Here is a 14,590-nt window from a genome sequence, read left to right as displayed (position 1 = left end):
GTAGGAAAATCAGGGAAATGTGCCATGCTCTTAAGAATCCCTGTGAGGAAACTTTTCACTAGTTACCTGAAGAGATTATCAAAGGAAATCCAAGTAGAGGACAGCAAATGCTCACAGACAGTGCCCAAGCTCTGAGTTGAAGCCTCAGGACAAAAAGAGAAAAAACATAAAACCCTTAAATGAAAAGCAAAATTCAGAAACAGCCAAAAACTCATTTTCATTTAATAGATAGAATTGGGGATTTTCTGGAAAATTAATTGTTTGATTTTGTGAAATCCAAATCAACACAAGGATTATGATGCATATCCACATAACCATCTTCATATTCTATGCCAGTGTGTACATTACACTAATGGAAAATGACCCAGTATAAGTTCAGTGTCTATGAGTACGTTTGTAAGATGAGAGGGGAGGTATTAAACAATGAAAAGCAAAACAGAGATATAATTTACACTCAGCAGAACACAGGAATGGAACAAAAAGAAAGGTATGAAAAACAGTCTCATAACCCCAATTTCATTATTAGAACTAAGTACCAAAAAGTCAATGCATCCAATTCTCCCCATGTATATGCATTTTCTGGTTGGTCTTACAATATTTCACGAAGGAAACAGTGGTTTTGAAGAAGAAACTCACCTTAGCTCCCACAGCAGGGAGAGAAAAGTCCCAATATATTCAAGCACTCTTCTGAGCAGAGGTGAAGCAAGGTGGTGCCGAGCATTATGGGAATTGTAGTCTCCGTGGAGGGCTTTTGGTTTGAAAGTCCTGAGTTGTTTTTGTTTTTGGAGGGCGGAAGTGCCTCAGAGATCCTTTTGCACATGCATCTCCCCGCCCACCTTGGGCGTTTTAAGTCTGCCCCTTCTGGGTTTTTTTCCTTTGCCTTGCTGCTGGAAGTGCCCTGAAGGAAACTTTGGCCTTCCATAGGTGGGAGCCAGGAGCCCTGTGCCCAGCTCTGTGCAGTGGAGCTTGGGAGCTGTAACTTGAAGGAATCTCAGGCTTTGGAACTGATGTCAGGTAGGAACTGTGCGATTGCTGCGGGAGCCTCCCCTCCATGTATTTCTTTTCTTTTTTCTGTTTCTGTTTCTTCGTTGGTGAGGCTTAAACTCTGGGCCTGCAAGCAAGATTCCTGAGCTCCTGAGCTCAAAGGGAGAGCATTACACTTCAGTTAAAGCTCCTACTGCCCCCTCCACACTTTTCTGCAGTTTGGAGTTGATAATTTGCTTGAGGTTCAGGAGTTTGTGCTGTCATTAGGCTCTAGGCCCTCAGGTGGAAGAACCTGGTTCCCAACTATATGAGAGGAAGCTGGGTGATTCTGCAGATGAGGAGAGCCCAAGAGCTGTGCATTTGTACTCCAACACCAAGGGATTCTTCTGTTAACACATGTGACTTTATTTGCTTTGCCCAGGTGTAAGAGGAGTACAGGAAGAATTCTAGTGAAATTGTGAGGTGTGTGCCTGCCTTGAGTCCTCTTACATTGAAGTTGTATTTGGGACTTCTCCTAGAGATATTTTAATCTGTTTGGCTTGAGTTTTTAATCTCTTGGCTTGAGTTCACAAGCTTTTGTACACGACCCTGTTTCTAGAGACAGTTGTACATGGGGTATTGGAGTAGTGAGTGCTGGTCCTGTATTTTTAAGAATGAATCCTAGCAATGTTTGAAGCAGAGCGCCCTATGAATAGAAATCTCCATCCTAAATGGACAGATCTTGTCAATTTTGAGAAGCCCTAGAGGGACGAAGCAAAAAAGCACAGGAAGGGGAAGATGTTGCTAGCTTCCATTGCCTTATGCAAAAATTGTTGATACTTCCTTGAGCACCAGATTCACGTGGTACTCTTTCCTACACCACTGTCAAACACTTTGTGTTGTTGCAAGATTTAAACTAATTTCCAGGAATTTTGATGGGTTGGATTGAGGAATATGCCAGTGCATAGTTATCAGAGGGTACCTGAGGCTGTGGTTTGGGATGGTGGGGTAATTGTTATAACTGAAAGTATCTATTCATGTATTAATCCTTAATCCTCTTCTTGCTAATTTATTCAGCCTGTTACCACTATGATTTTTAGTATGTAATCATGCAAACTTATGTTAAATGTCCCATCTGAGGATTTGCTAATGCTAGATCTTATGGGTTGGTTTTTCCTGTTCAGAAAGTATTGGTCAGGGACATTTGGCCTTAAAAGAAAAATCACAGAAGAAAACTTGAGATAATTATGTCTTACTCAAGGTTGTATGCTTTGTAGATGTTGCTTATCTTCAGGAGATATCACTCCTGTATGGAGTATTTTATGTTGTATCTTTAGGATGGCCAAGGTTCTTCCCAAGACTGCTTAGGGAAATGAACATTAGGGACTTCTCAAACCTGGGTTTACCTCATCTTTACTCATGTCCTTTTGGCCAAAGCATGTTAAATGGAAATTGCAAGTCTTTGCATAGGTGTGCAATGGGTACAGTGAAATGTGCCATTTGACAATCATTGTTGAAATATTTTAACACAAGAAATATATTCTGCATACATTTTTTCTCTAACTTTGGGTGAAAACTATTGAGTTACATCATACATGCTTTTCCTGGTGTTTAAATATGTAAATGAATGAGGTAGAACACAAATTCCAATGGATTCCTAGGATACCTTTGCATTAAAAAAAAGCAGTTCCTACATCCCGAAGTATATTCAGTAATGACTACTTTTAGTGGAAATATGAAGTTTTTGTTTTCAAGTAGTCAATAATATTTGTGGGAACATTCCTTTTTTTCGAATTTAATGTGTACATAAACATAGAAATTAGTTGGTTTAATAATATCTATCTGTCAGGAAATGGAGTGCATTTGTGTTTACTGGAGACTTTAATGCCTTGCCTGAGACATTAAAGATTCTTCTAAGACAGCTTTATGGTTTTGCAGCCTATGTTTCATGTTTGCAAGAGAAAATTCTGGACCCAAAATCTCATTTGCCTTATATCCCAGCCATGCTTCCAGAGTCTTCTGTTCATTGTCAGCAGCAAGACAGAATGAATGGATTTCTGGTGAGTTTTTTTTTAAATTTGTCATTTGTTTTCCATTCCATTATATGAACCTACAGATGTCCAACAATTAAAAACAATATAAACCACACAGATTCAGCCTCAAGAACATATTCATAAATCAGATAAAGATGGCTTGTAGATTAGGAGATAAAGATTACTTGTAGGTTTAGCAGATTAAATGGTTATATTCTTTCTAAGTTGAATTCAGATTGGCTTCAGAATGTCTAGGTTTCATCTTGTCATAACATGTAGTGATACCTGTTATCTGATGTAGTGACACAGAGCAGGTTACATCTCATGGAAGGTGAAAGGTAGATTGCAACCAGATCCCATCCTCATGAGTAACATTAAACTATCTCAATGAAATATTCCTGGAATTGCTGAAATAGTGTGGTCATACACACCTTCGTGTGTTCTTAAGGAATGACTAACCTATATGTACTTAAATTACTCTCCATATATACTTCTTGGACTACTTCATGGTCTTGGTCTTACTTGAAGCTGAGGCTATATTTGTTGCTAAACTTTATGGTCTTTTTACAAAATCTTGTTTGTTTTCCAAAGTAGCCTCATAAGATTTCTTTCCTCTATAATCTCTCTCTACTTTTGGTTTTCTACTCACTTGTGTTGGTTATTTTTCTGTTTCTTTCTCTTTGTATCTATCTTTGAATCATTTTTTCTTACTTTTTTGATTCTCTCTTTCCTCCATATGTCTCTGAGTTTTTTCTTTTCTTCAATGATCTATCAGGGAACTACTTTTTCTTAGTGATTAGTTTTAGTTTGCTGACATGGTTCTTAGGATTGACATTTTTCTTACCCACTGTATGGGGAAATTGTTGCCTAGAGAGTTCTACAGGATTCCAGAAACAAAGAAAATTAGAGAACACAAAAACATAAACAGATAGACTTAGGGGAAACCAGGGTTCTGAAGCCTCTCTGGCACTTGGTCTGTGGTTGCCAGCAAGCAAGCATAGTTCCTTGAGTTCACATATGGAAGATTACCATTAATAACATGCAAAATTGAAATATCTATATTAATATTACAATCTGAGCCACAACAGGATGTGAGGAAAACATGTTTCCTTATTCTCCTGGGACAGAAGCCTGGCGCTCAGAGAAAATGCAGACGTGAAGTTCACCTTACCTAGCCTTCAAGGTGACCAGCACCTCAGTTTCAGATGCTATCTTTCCAACAGTAAGGAAATGGCCTAGACTCCAGTCTCTTAATCCTCTCCAGAATTCTCTTTTAAGCCTTCTGCAGCCAGCTCTCAGTGCTCTCAATTCTGTCAGGCTGGAATTCCAAACTCTCAATCCTTTTCCCCCTTCAGCTCAACTTCAAAGTTCCATACAGAAAAGTACATCTTTCCCCCAATTGATAAACTACAATAATTTGATTTCACCTGATTCTGTTATCTTTGGTCTAACTTCATTTGTCGTGGTATTCAGTTTTGTTTTTCCATACCACTACTTTTAAATATTTCACTCACTGCCAGTATAAGATAGGTAATTTTTATTAAAAAAAATACAGTGACGAAGTTTTCCCTATTAGAAATATCATTTGTTGCAAAATGCCACATATGTTTGCTCAGGAATTGATTTTGATCTCTGAGGAATTTCGCTATTAACTAACACAAGGGCAAATGTATCCTTAGGGCTCTACTGGAGAAATGACTGAGGAATATGTAACACATTTGGGCATTTGGTCATATTTATCATTTTTGTCATCTTGAGTGTTCCTTGAGCCTATATTAATTTGCCTCCACCTTCCATGAAAAACTATTAAAATGAAAATCTTCTCAAGGAACATTTTATTCCCCTCCCACCTATATTTTGTATTGTAGAATGTAGGGAAAGTTTACAAAACGTCATGGTAGCAGTTCTTTTTTACATAGGAAGGAAATATCAGGGAATCTATGACCACATTTCAATATTTAGTATTTAAATCAATCATGGTTAACCTAGGATATTTTTATGTGGGAACTAAATCAAGTCTTATAAGGGCTCAATAAATCATGAGCTACTTTCTGGAGTACTGTTACTGTTTTTTAATATTCATGTGGACACTGCTTTTCCTTGATCCAGTAATGTTCTATGTTCTGTATCCCATGTGATATCCTGAATGTGTTCTGCTTGCTTATGAGAGTACTTGTTAATAGAAGGTCTAAATAGGATTTATGGTGAAGCAATAAAAGTAAATGCAAAGAAAATATTTGTTTAATTCATTGTTACCTATTGATATATACTAAAATTTTATCAAAAATAATAATATAATTTTTTAGACACCACCTTATACTTAATGTCATCATGCCAGATTATTGTCTCCTTAGAGTTTTTATCTTGTCTCTATTGCTAGCAGCAGAAATGTGTTTGCATGTATTAGGGAATCTGTAACTTTTTATTGGTCTTGCGGCTTGAATTCTAGGCCTGGTTGTTGTCCCTCAGCTCTTCAGGTCAAGGTGAATGCTCTACCACTTGAGTCACAGTGTTACTTTCAGTTTTCTGGTGGTTTGCTGGAGATAAGTGTCTGATGGACTTTCCTGCCTTGGCTGGTCATGAACCTTGATCTTCAGACCTCAGCCTCCTCAATAGCTAGGCATCAGCCACCAGTGCCCTGCAAATCTGTGTATTTTAGTGGCCAGGTTTATGTATTGTCAGATATTTCTAATTTGCTATTTAATTTTTCCAGTTAAAAGATAACATAGCCAGCTGCAAACAAACATTTTATGTAAGATAAAAGCATACCTGCAGTGTAATGGAATTCCACATTGGAATTCTCATGACTCTGGTCTAATTTCTTGATGGAAATGTGCCATTACAGAAGCTGATGTCATTTGCTGATGTGGCTGTGAACTTCACCTGGAAGGAGTGGCAGGATCTGGATCCTGGACAGAGGAACCTTTATAGAGAAGTAATGCTGGAGACCTATAGCAACCTAATTTCCTTGGGTGAGCAAAGGTCACTTTTATTTGGAAGATCAAGTGCTTTTATTTTAGTAGACATTTGACTGTTTATGTTATTTAGGTATAATATTCCAGTCCATTCCCAGGTAAAAAAACTGCTAGTATAAAAGCCAGCCAAAGTCAGGTCTGGGAGCTTGATATTGTTTGCCTTTCACACTACTGCTTGAGCCACAACTCCACTTTGGCTTTTGTTTTGGGGTATATTCTGAATTTCCATGCCCTGGTTGGTTTCAAGCCTGCCTCTTCTGATCTTACCTCCTAAATGTAGGGTTACAAGTGTAAGCCTTTGGACAATTACATTTTCCAAAAAAAAAAAAAAGAAAGAAAGAAAAGATTCCAGTGCCTGGGAAGTGTCTTTTCTTTCTAAGGGAAACTTCAACTTCATTATATGTAACTCAAGAGCTAATTTTATTCTCATTCTTTAACAAGGCAAATTAGTAGTTGGACAAAAGTTCTAAACGATGATCCACTAAAGGAAACTGACTTCCCAGACTTGGGGTGATTATTATAGGTGGATCTGCAGTCTAGAAAGAATACATATTACTACTGTCAGTACGATCTGGAAATCAGTAGGTGAAAGTGTGTATTTGTAAGCCAAACCTGACATAGGTTGCATTGCTTCAAGCTTGGAATCCTAGATACTCTGTAGGCTGAAATCTGAATATTTTGGTTTGAAGCCAGCAACTGTAGAAAAATGAACATGAGACTCTTATCTCCAATTAACCATTCCAAAACTAGAAAGGTAGCCAAGACTCAAAGTAGTAGAATGCTAGATTTGAGCAAAATAGCTGAGTTCAAGCCACACAATTGGCAAAATAAATGCGTAGCTGGGGAAAAGTCCACCATGGAGCTGTTAGAATTGAGACAGCATGGGTTGGGAAGGTGGCTCAGTGGTAGAGCGCTTGTCTTGCATGCTGTGTTTGATTGCTCAGCACCACATAAGCATAAAAAAATCTCGAATTGGTGTTGTGGCTAACGTGATAGAGTGCTAGCCTTCAGCTTAATAGATGAGAGACAGCTCCCAGGTCCAGAGTTCAGGCCCCACAACAGAACCCACCCACCAAAAAATAAAATTATTGAGAAACCAGATTTAGGAGCAACGTTGTGAGCAGGATGTGTGCATCCTTATATTAATGATGACCCAGTAAGAACAATAGTTCTCCACTATTTCTTAATCACAGGCCTCTGTGTTCCTAAACCTGAATTGATTGTCAAGCTGGAGCAAGGTGCAGATCCATGGATAAGAGAAGACTCAGAAGAGAATTTCACAGGTGAGTTAAAGCATCTTGAAAGTGATCATTGGTCCAGAGCCTATTGGTTTGTTTATCTTGAGCTGTGTTGAGGGAAATATGCCTTGTATGCCTGAGTCATGTGTAGCAGAAAAGTAGGTGATCTTTTGTCTCAAGGAATTGTAAATCCAGAATTCACGTGGAGACAAACTGAATTTGGTGTGCCAGTGTAGTTAATGTTAGCAATTCTCTTTTTCTGTAGAGAAGTTATTCATAAAGAAAAAAAGACAATAAAAAATGTAGAAAGGAGATCTCATTTTCTTTTCAACTAGTATTATGAAGTTAGGAGCAAAATAGGAGTATGCTAGGACTGCTATCCTCTGATGTGACAATTTCTCATCAGTTATGCTGTGCATAGAGTGAGATTCAGAATGGAAGCATTAAAAGTACATAAATGAATAATTTGAGTAAATATTTCCTTGAGAAAAAAAGAAAAATCTGAAATACAGAAAAACATTATTTTCGATTGGAAAATGTCAGTACTACTTTCTTAATTACTACATTGCATAGAAAATATATATTCTGCAAAAAGGAATGCTTTGATATTTGAAAATTTTGTAACAGAGTGTGAGAAAATACCTTTACATTAAGGAATTTATGGATCTCATTTATGTTTTTGTCTATTTTCCTGTTATTCATTTTAGATGTCCCAGAAATGGAGGAAGAAATTAGCACCTGTCAGGAAAGTCACAATAAATATCGCTCTGAAGTAGCAGTCATGAATAGTAACCCAGGGCAGGAAAAAGTGAGACTTATAAAAAGTTTTAATTTGAGCTCAAAACAGAAGTCAGACCTGATTAAGAATAATGGGAACTCCTTAGGGATGAGGATAGAAAAGGTCACTGGGTGTCAGAACATGGGTGTTTTCAGTGAACCTGGTAAGATGTGTGCTGCATATAGTCCTCATGTGCCTTCTGTAGTTGAAGAATATAAACAATGTGAAAGGTCTTTCACTGAGAAGACATACCCTAGCATCCCTCAGAGAAAACAGACAGGAGAGAAACCTTACGAATGTAACATGTGTGGAAAGATTTTCACCTGTAAGGGATACCTTACTGTGCACTTGAGAATTCACACAGGAAACAAACCATATGAATGTAATGTGTGTGGAAAGTCTTTCACCCAGAAGTCACACCTTACTGTCCACCAGAAAAGACACACAGGTGAGAAACCTTTTCAATGTAACATGTGTGAAATGTCTTTCACCTGGAAGTCAACCCTTACTTCCCACCAGACAACACACACAGGAAAGAAACCTTATGAATGTAACATTTGTGGAAAGTCTTTCAACTGGAAGTCAGACCTCACTGTCCACCGGAGAACACACACAGGAGAGAAACCATATGAATGCAACGTGTGTGGAAAGTCTTTTGTCAAGAAGGCATGCCTTACTGTCCACCTGAGAACACATACTAGAGAGAAACCTTATGAATGTAACATTTGTGGAAAGTCTTTCAACTGGAAGTCAGACCTCACTGTCCACCAGAGAACACACACAGGAGAGAAACCTTATGAATGTAACATGTGTGGAAAGTGTTTCACCCAGAAACCAAAGCTTACTCGCCACCAGAGAATACACACAAGAGAAAAAATTTATGAATGTAACTTGTGTGGAATGTCCTTCATCTGAAAGTCAAGTCTCACTGTCCATCAGATAACACATACAGGAAAGAAACCTTTTGAATGTAACATTTGCAGAAAGTCTTTCACTTGCAAGGAATACCTTGCTAGCCACCAGAGAACACACAAAGGAGAGAAAATTTATGAATGTAACTTGTGTGAAATGTCCTTCATGTGGAAGTCAAGTCTCAGTGTCCATCAGATTAAACATACAGGAAAGAAACCTTTTCAATGTAACTTGTGTGGAAAGTCATTCATCTGGAAGTCAAACCTCACTGTCCACCAGAGAACACACACAGGAGAGAAACCTTATGAATGTAATGTGTGTGGAAATTCTTTCATCCAGAAACCAAAGCTTGTTGTTCACCAGAGAACACACACAAAAGAGAATCCTTTTGAATGTAACATTTGTGGAAAGTCTTTCACCTGCAAGGCATATCTTACTAGCCACCAGAGAACACACACGGAAGATAAACCTCATGAATGTAATGTGTGTGGAAAGTCTTTCACCCAGAAGGCATACCATACTGTCCACCAGAGAATACATACTACAGAGAAACCTTATGAATGTAACATGTGTGGAAAGTCTTTCACCCAGAAATCAAGGCTTACTAGAAATCAGAGAACACACTGGAGAGAAACCTCATGAATGTAACAGGTGTGGAAAGTCTTTCACCAAGAAGTCATACATTACTGGCCACAAGACAACACAAACAAGAGAGAAACCTTATGAATGTAACGTGTGTCGTCTATCACCTGGAAGTCAAACTCCACTGTCCATCAGAAAAGACACACAGGAAAGAAACCTTATGAATGTCATATATGTGAAAAGTCTTAGCCAGAAGCTACACCTTACTGGCCACCAGAGAGCACACACAGGAGAGAAATTTTATGAATGTAAGCTATATGGAAAGTCTTTCACCCAGAACATACAACTTTCTGTCCATCAGAAAAAAACCCACCAGAGAGAAATGTTATGTATGTAGCAGGCATGGAAATTTTTCACCTGTAAAGCACACCTTAACATCCATCAATCACAGAACACAAGGATAGAAACCTTATGAATGCAACCAGTGTGGAAAGACCTGGAGGTCACAGCTTAATACACATAAGTTGATTCACACAAATGAAATAACTTAGGATTGTACCAAATGGGCAAAGTTTTCGATCTGTAAGAAAATTGAAATTGTAATACAGAACCAATACAGGATAGAGACCTTATGATATAGCAGATGTGGAGTCCTCCAACTAGAAAACACAGCTCAGGGTTGATCACAGAACACACAAAACACACAGAGACACACCCTCTCACACAAAGAGAGAAATCCTACATAGGAAAAATAACTGGAAAGGTTTTCAAGAAAAAGTCCTAACTCAGTTTGCATCAGAGAACAGACACAGATGAGAAAATACAAATGTAACAAATGTGGAAAGTCTTTTACCAAGTATTCATGGATCCAAGTTCATAGGACACACACACTGAAGAAATCTTACAAATATTACAAATGTGGAAATCCTTTGATCAGAAAGGAATACCTCATGTTAATCAGAGAATTGACTCACATACGAGAAAAGAAAGTAGTGTATAGAACCTATGTGAAATGACTTTCAATCAGAATTGAATCCTGAGCATATGTGAGAGCATAGACAGGAAAGAAATTATGAGTATAGAAAACATTTTGCCAGAAGTCACATCTGTACAGGTTCCAGAGACCGGGACACATGGCAGAATTTCTGTAAATATAAACATGAGAGGAAGTGTTTCAACCAGAAGCCATGCTTTAGCAATTAGTAAAACATTCACCCAGGAAAATAGCCCAATGTAGGAAAACATTTGTCAGAAAACCTCTATAAATTATATAGAGAAATGCTTGCTGGCAGAGGTAAGCTAGGTATGATGGGAAACCATTCTTCACTCTTCAGCTTTATTTGAGCCAACATTTCTCAGCCTCTCATCGTGTTCAGTGGATATGGTGTCCTTCAATATTATCCAAAACATGTGGAAACAACCAATCACAACAAGTAATTCAGAGATTCAAGTTATTAACTTGTGTCTTTTATACTAAGGAATGGTGTGTCAGGGTAATTTGATAAACTCTTCTTAGAAACATGAGCTCTGGCCCTTTGGGACTGGATTCAGGTCATCTCCAAAATGGTTAGGGGAACAATAGATAGGTAAAGAATGTGATGATTGGAGGCAAGAACATGAGAACAACCATTTTTCTACTGCTCCCTTAAGTCTCCCTCCGTATGTGTGATCCATGCCTTATAGTACAAAGGCCTAACTTATTCCAGTTCAGTTTCTGAATGGAAGATCTAATGGAAGATATTAGTCCTTATTGTAGCACATACATAGTAGTAAAGTCTTTCTCGTAGGGGTAACAATGCTCAATAGGAAATGTATTCATGACCTAACTCATATAATGGTATAACGAATCTATATAGTATATCTACAATATATATTTTAAAAAATATGGTGGAGGGCTTGGAAGGTGCCTTAGTGGTAGAGTGCTTGCCTTGCATGCATGAGGCCCTGGGTTCAATTCCTCAGCAACACAGAAGCAAAAAGACAAAAGGTGGAAGTGGTGCTGTGGCTCAAGCGGTAAAGCACTAGGCTTGAGCTGAAGAGCTGAGGGAGAGTGCACAGGCCCAGAGTTTAGGCCCCAGGACTGGATGAAAAAAAAAAAGAACAAATGAAAAAATGGTTGATAAAGACAAGAGTCTCTGCATTTTGCCTTGGGGCAGAACCCCAAAGTGTCTTCAGTGCTTGATCTTTTCTTTATTTAATCACTGGTGATGAGCAACTTGTGATTGATTCACTCTTAGCCCATTAAGTTGTTCTGCTGAGTAAGCTATAATGAAACACCAGTGTGGACAATGTGTCATGCCTGTGTTATCTCATAGAGGGCCAATGTAGACATGACATTAGGGAAATAATCAGGCACAAAAAGATATTGATCAATCTCACAAAAATTGAAGTTAACCAAAAAACAAAACCATATGCCACTTGGGCTACAGCATCATTTCTAGGCCCTGAGACAAGGGAAGGAAGGAGGGAAGTGAGAGAAGGAAAGAGGAAGGGAAGGAATGAGGAAGAAGGAAGAAATAAACTATTCAAAAGAAGAATGTTTAATTTTTGATGAATGTGAGAATTATTCTTTCATAGGTGGAGCTCAAGAACAATGGCTTTTACAAAAAACAAATTCTTGAACTGTTTACAAAACGATAAAGAGGATGTAACATTTTGTAAATTAATTGAATAATTCAGTAATATTAAGTAAGGAGGTCAGGTGTGGCTGGTGCGCTATTGGCCACAGGGTGGTTGGTGGGGTCTGCCGTCAGGTATGAATGCTCAGGGAAGGAAATGACAACATCCATCACTTGCCATGCAACTGATGGGTGTGGCTGGTTCCCATGGGTATCCCATGCAAAAGCTTCATGAAAATGGTATCTTAGCCAATAAAAGTGTGGCTCTGGTTATATGTGCCTATCTTGTTTGCTACTTGTGATATATAATTATAAAATTAGTGTGTCGAAAGGCCCACGCAGAGAAGCAAGACCCTAAGGTGAAAAATCAGTGATACAAAAGGGCATCTGGTATGGAAGGTAAAGGAAGCCTCACAAATTTTTGCCCCTGAATTCAACCTGAGGACCAATAATAGGATCTGTGCAAACAATACATTCTTCCAAATATTTAGTGGAAGCATTTGAATGTGGTTTACAGAATGATAGGTAAACAATCCTTTACCAAGTGATTGCAAAAGGAACTTTGCATATGTCTATATGATGTTATGAATTTTATATCCTGTTATGTGGACACCATGAGTCCTGCTTGGATCAAGAAATTAAGATCTCCTGATCTAACAGGGCACTGGTGCTTTACATCAGAATTCTTACTTGCTCAAGAGTATGAGGTTTAAAGATCACAATTGAAAGGCAAACTAGGTAGGAATTGCTGTGAGAGTGTTATCGCCAGTTATTACCAAATTTCCCACAAGTACTGCTGTGAATAAAACTGATAGATTGTCAACACTTTTGTTCATTTATTACCAAAGCTCAAGGACAGTACCCAGGCCCTGAGTAGAAAGCACTCCAAGGCCAGGGAAGATATTTTGTAAAATGGGTTCTTTAGCCCTCATGCAGAAAAGTTACCATTCCTGAGAAAGCCTAAAGTCCTCCATATTGTATAGTCATTGACCTCAATTGAAGTTGATATTGAAATGTCTGATAGATTGTCACGAATAGTTTGGTATCTTTTTTCATGTGAACCCACATGCACATGCCTTTATGTTTCTGACTAGTTCATAGGTCCTTGCAGAGGTTCAAGTTACTATGTAGGACAATGTGGTACATGTGTGTAAAGTGCAGAATGAGACCTTCAGAGAGAGATCTCAACATATAAAATATGGCCACATATTTCAGTATCCTTGAAACAGTATCATAAGAAAAGAAGGAATCAAGTAGTGATAATTTAAAGTCCCAGAATACCAATATATTTGAACGAGAAGACTGTGATCTTGTGATGTGTTCATATAGATATAGGAGAAATACTCTTCTCAGTCTGAGCAGTTCGATGTGTTTAAGCATTTTTGTTGTTTTCCCTTTCTGATTCCACTTTATTTCAGGGCCAGTCCCATGGGTGAATGACAGGATATTTAGTTTCAGCTCATTCTAAAAGCTATGTTGTCAGAAGAGAAGTGGTGAACCATGACTTAGGTACATATTCACCCTAGACACAATCACGAAGAGTGGGTTAAGTTACATAAGTTTTCAGAATGTCAAGGGTCCTACCACATGGTTCATCCTGTAGCCTTTTTCAAAATTAGGCTTTAGAAGAGTTCTGCATTTGTATGAAGATTTCAGCTCTAAATTAGATTATTTTCAATACCCATTCAGCGAATGTTACTGGATAAAGTATACAAATGAAGTCATATTTATGTTAGAGAAAATTCTGATATCATCAGCAGGGGTAGGAAACATGACTCAAAGTCAGGACCCTGAAGAGTTTGCTCTCCAGAGATCTCAGTATTTAACCAAGAACCTCCAATTCCCAAGCAATCTTGATCCCAATGAGAGAACAAGATGTTAGGAGAGCCCTTGTTTCTTCCTCAGGTTAACCTGGAATGATGCACCTCAGAGTGACTGGAAGGGACAGAAGCTGGGATACAGAACACACTGGATACTGAACAAGGCTATCATAGGATTTTGACTAGACCCTCAGGGACCACCCAAGGCCCTCTTGCATTACCTTGAGCACTTATATCTTTATGTTTGTCCAGCTCTAGGTCATTTTTCCTCCCATAATTAGCTTAACATTAAGTGTACATTTTTTTCTATTCCCTCAATGAATTCAGTTCTTTTAAAATTCTCTTTCATATTTCTGGATCCCTTACACCCTTGTATGAAGTCCCTGTTATACAGGTCTCAGTACTTTGAGTAGATGACTACCTGGAGCATCCACAGCCAACCATCTTTGCCTCACTTGTATATGGGATCTGAGAAAAACCCAGCCAAAACTTTATATGTGCATTTTAACTTAAATTTTGTTACCAAAAGTTTGATGTGGAGACTTCATCTGATGTGGTGCAAGTTGGTTGGGCTCATGGTCTATGCCAGAACTCAAAATGGAAGGTACAGGAAAGAAAAGTTTGGTAAGGAGCCAGCTGAGGAGAGGAGGGCAGTGCCAAAATCTTCATGC

At 38.3% G+C, this 14,590-nt stretch overlaps 1 pseudogene; it reads left to right on the top strand.

Moving 5' to 3' along the window:
- Positions 1 to 5,847: 5,847 nt before the first annotated feature.
- LOC106001370 lies at positions 5,848 to 9,627 on the top strand (annotated as a pseudogene).
- The last annotated feature ends 4,963 nt before the right edge of the window (positions 9,628 to 14,590 follow it).

This window comes from Dipodomys ordii, unplaced genomic scaffold, assembly GCF_000151885.1.
Source record: "Dipodomys ordii isolate 6190 unplaced genomic scaffold, Dord_2.0 Scaffold292, whole genome shotgun sequence".
Taxonomy (NCBI): domain Eukaryota; kingdom Metazoa; phylum Chordata; class Mammalia; order Rodentia; family Heteromyidae; genus Dipodomys; species Dipodomys ordii.
The sequence above is the reverse complement of the archived record's forward strand: the minus strand, read 5'-3'. Positions and strand labels throughout refer to the sequence as shown.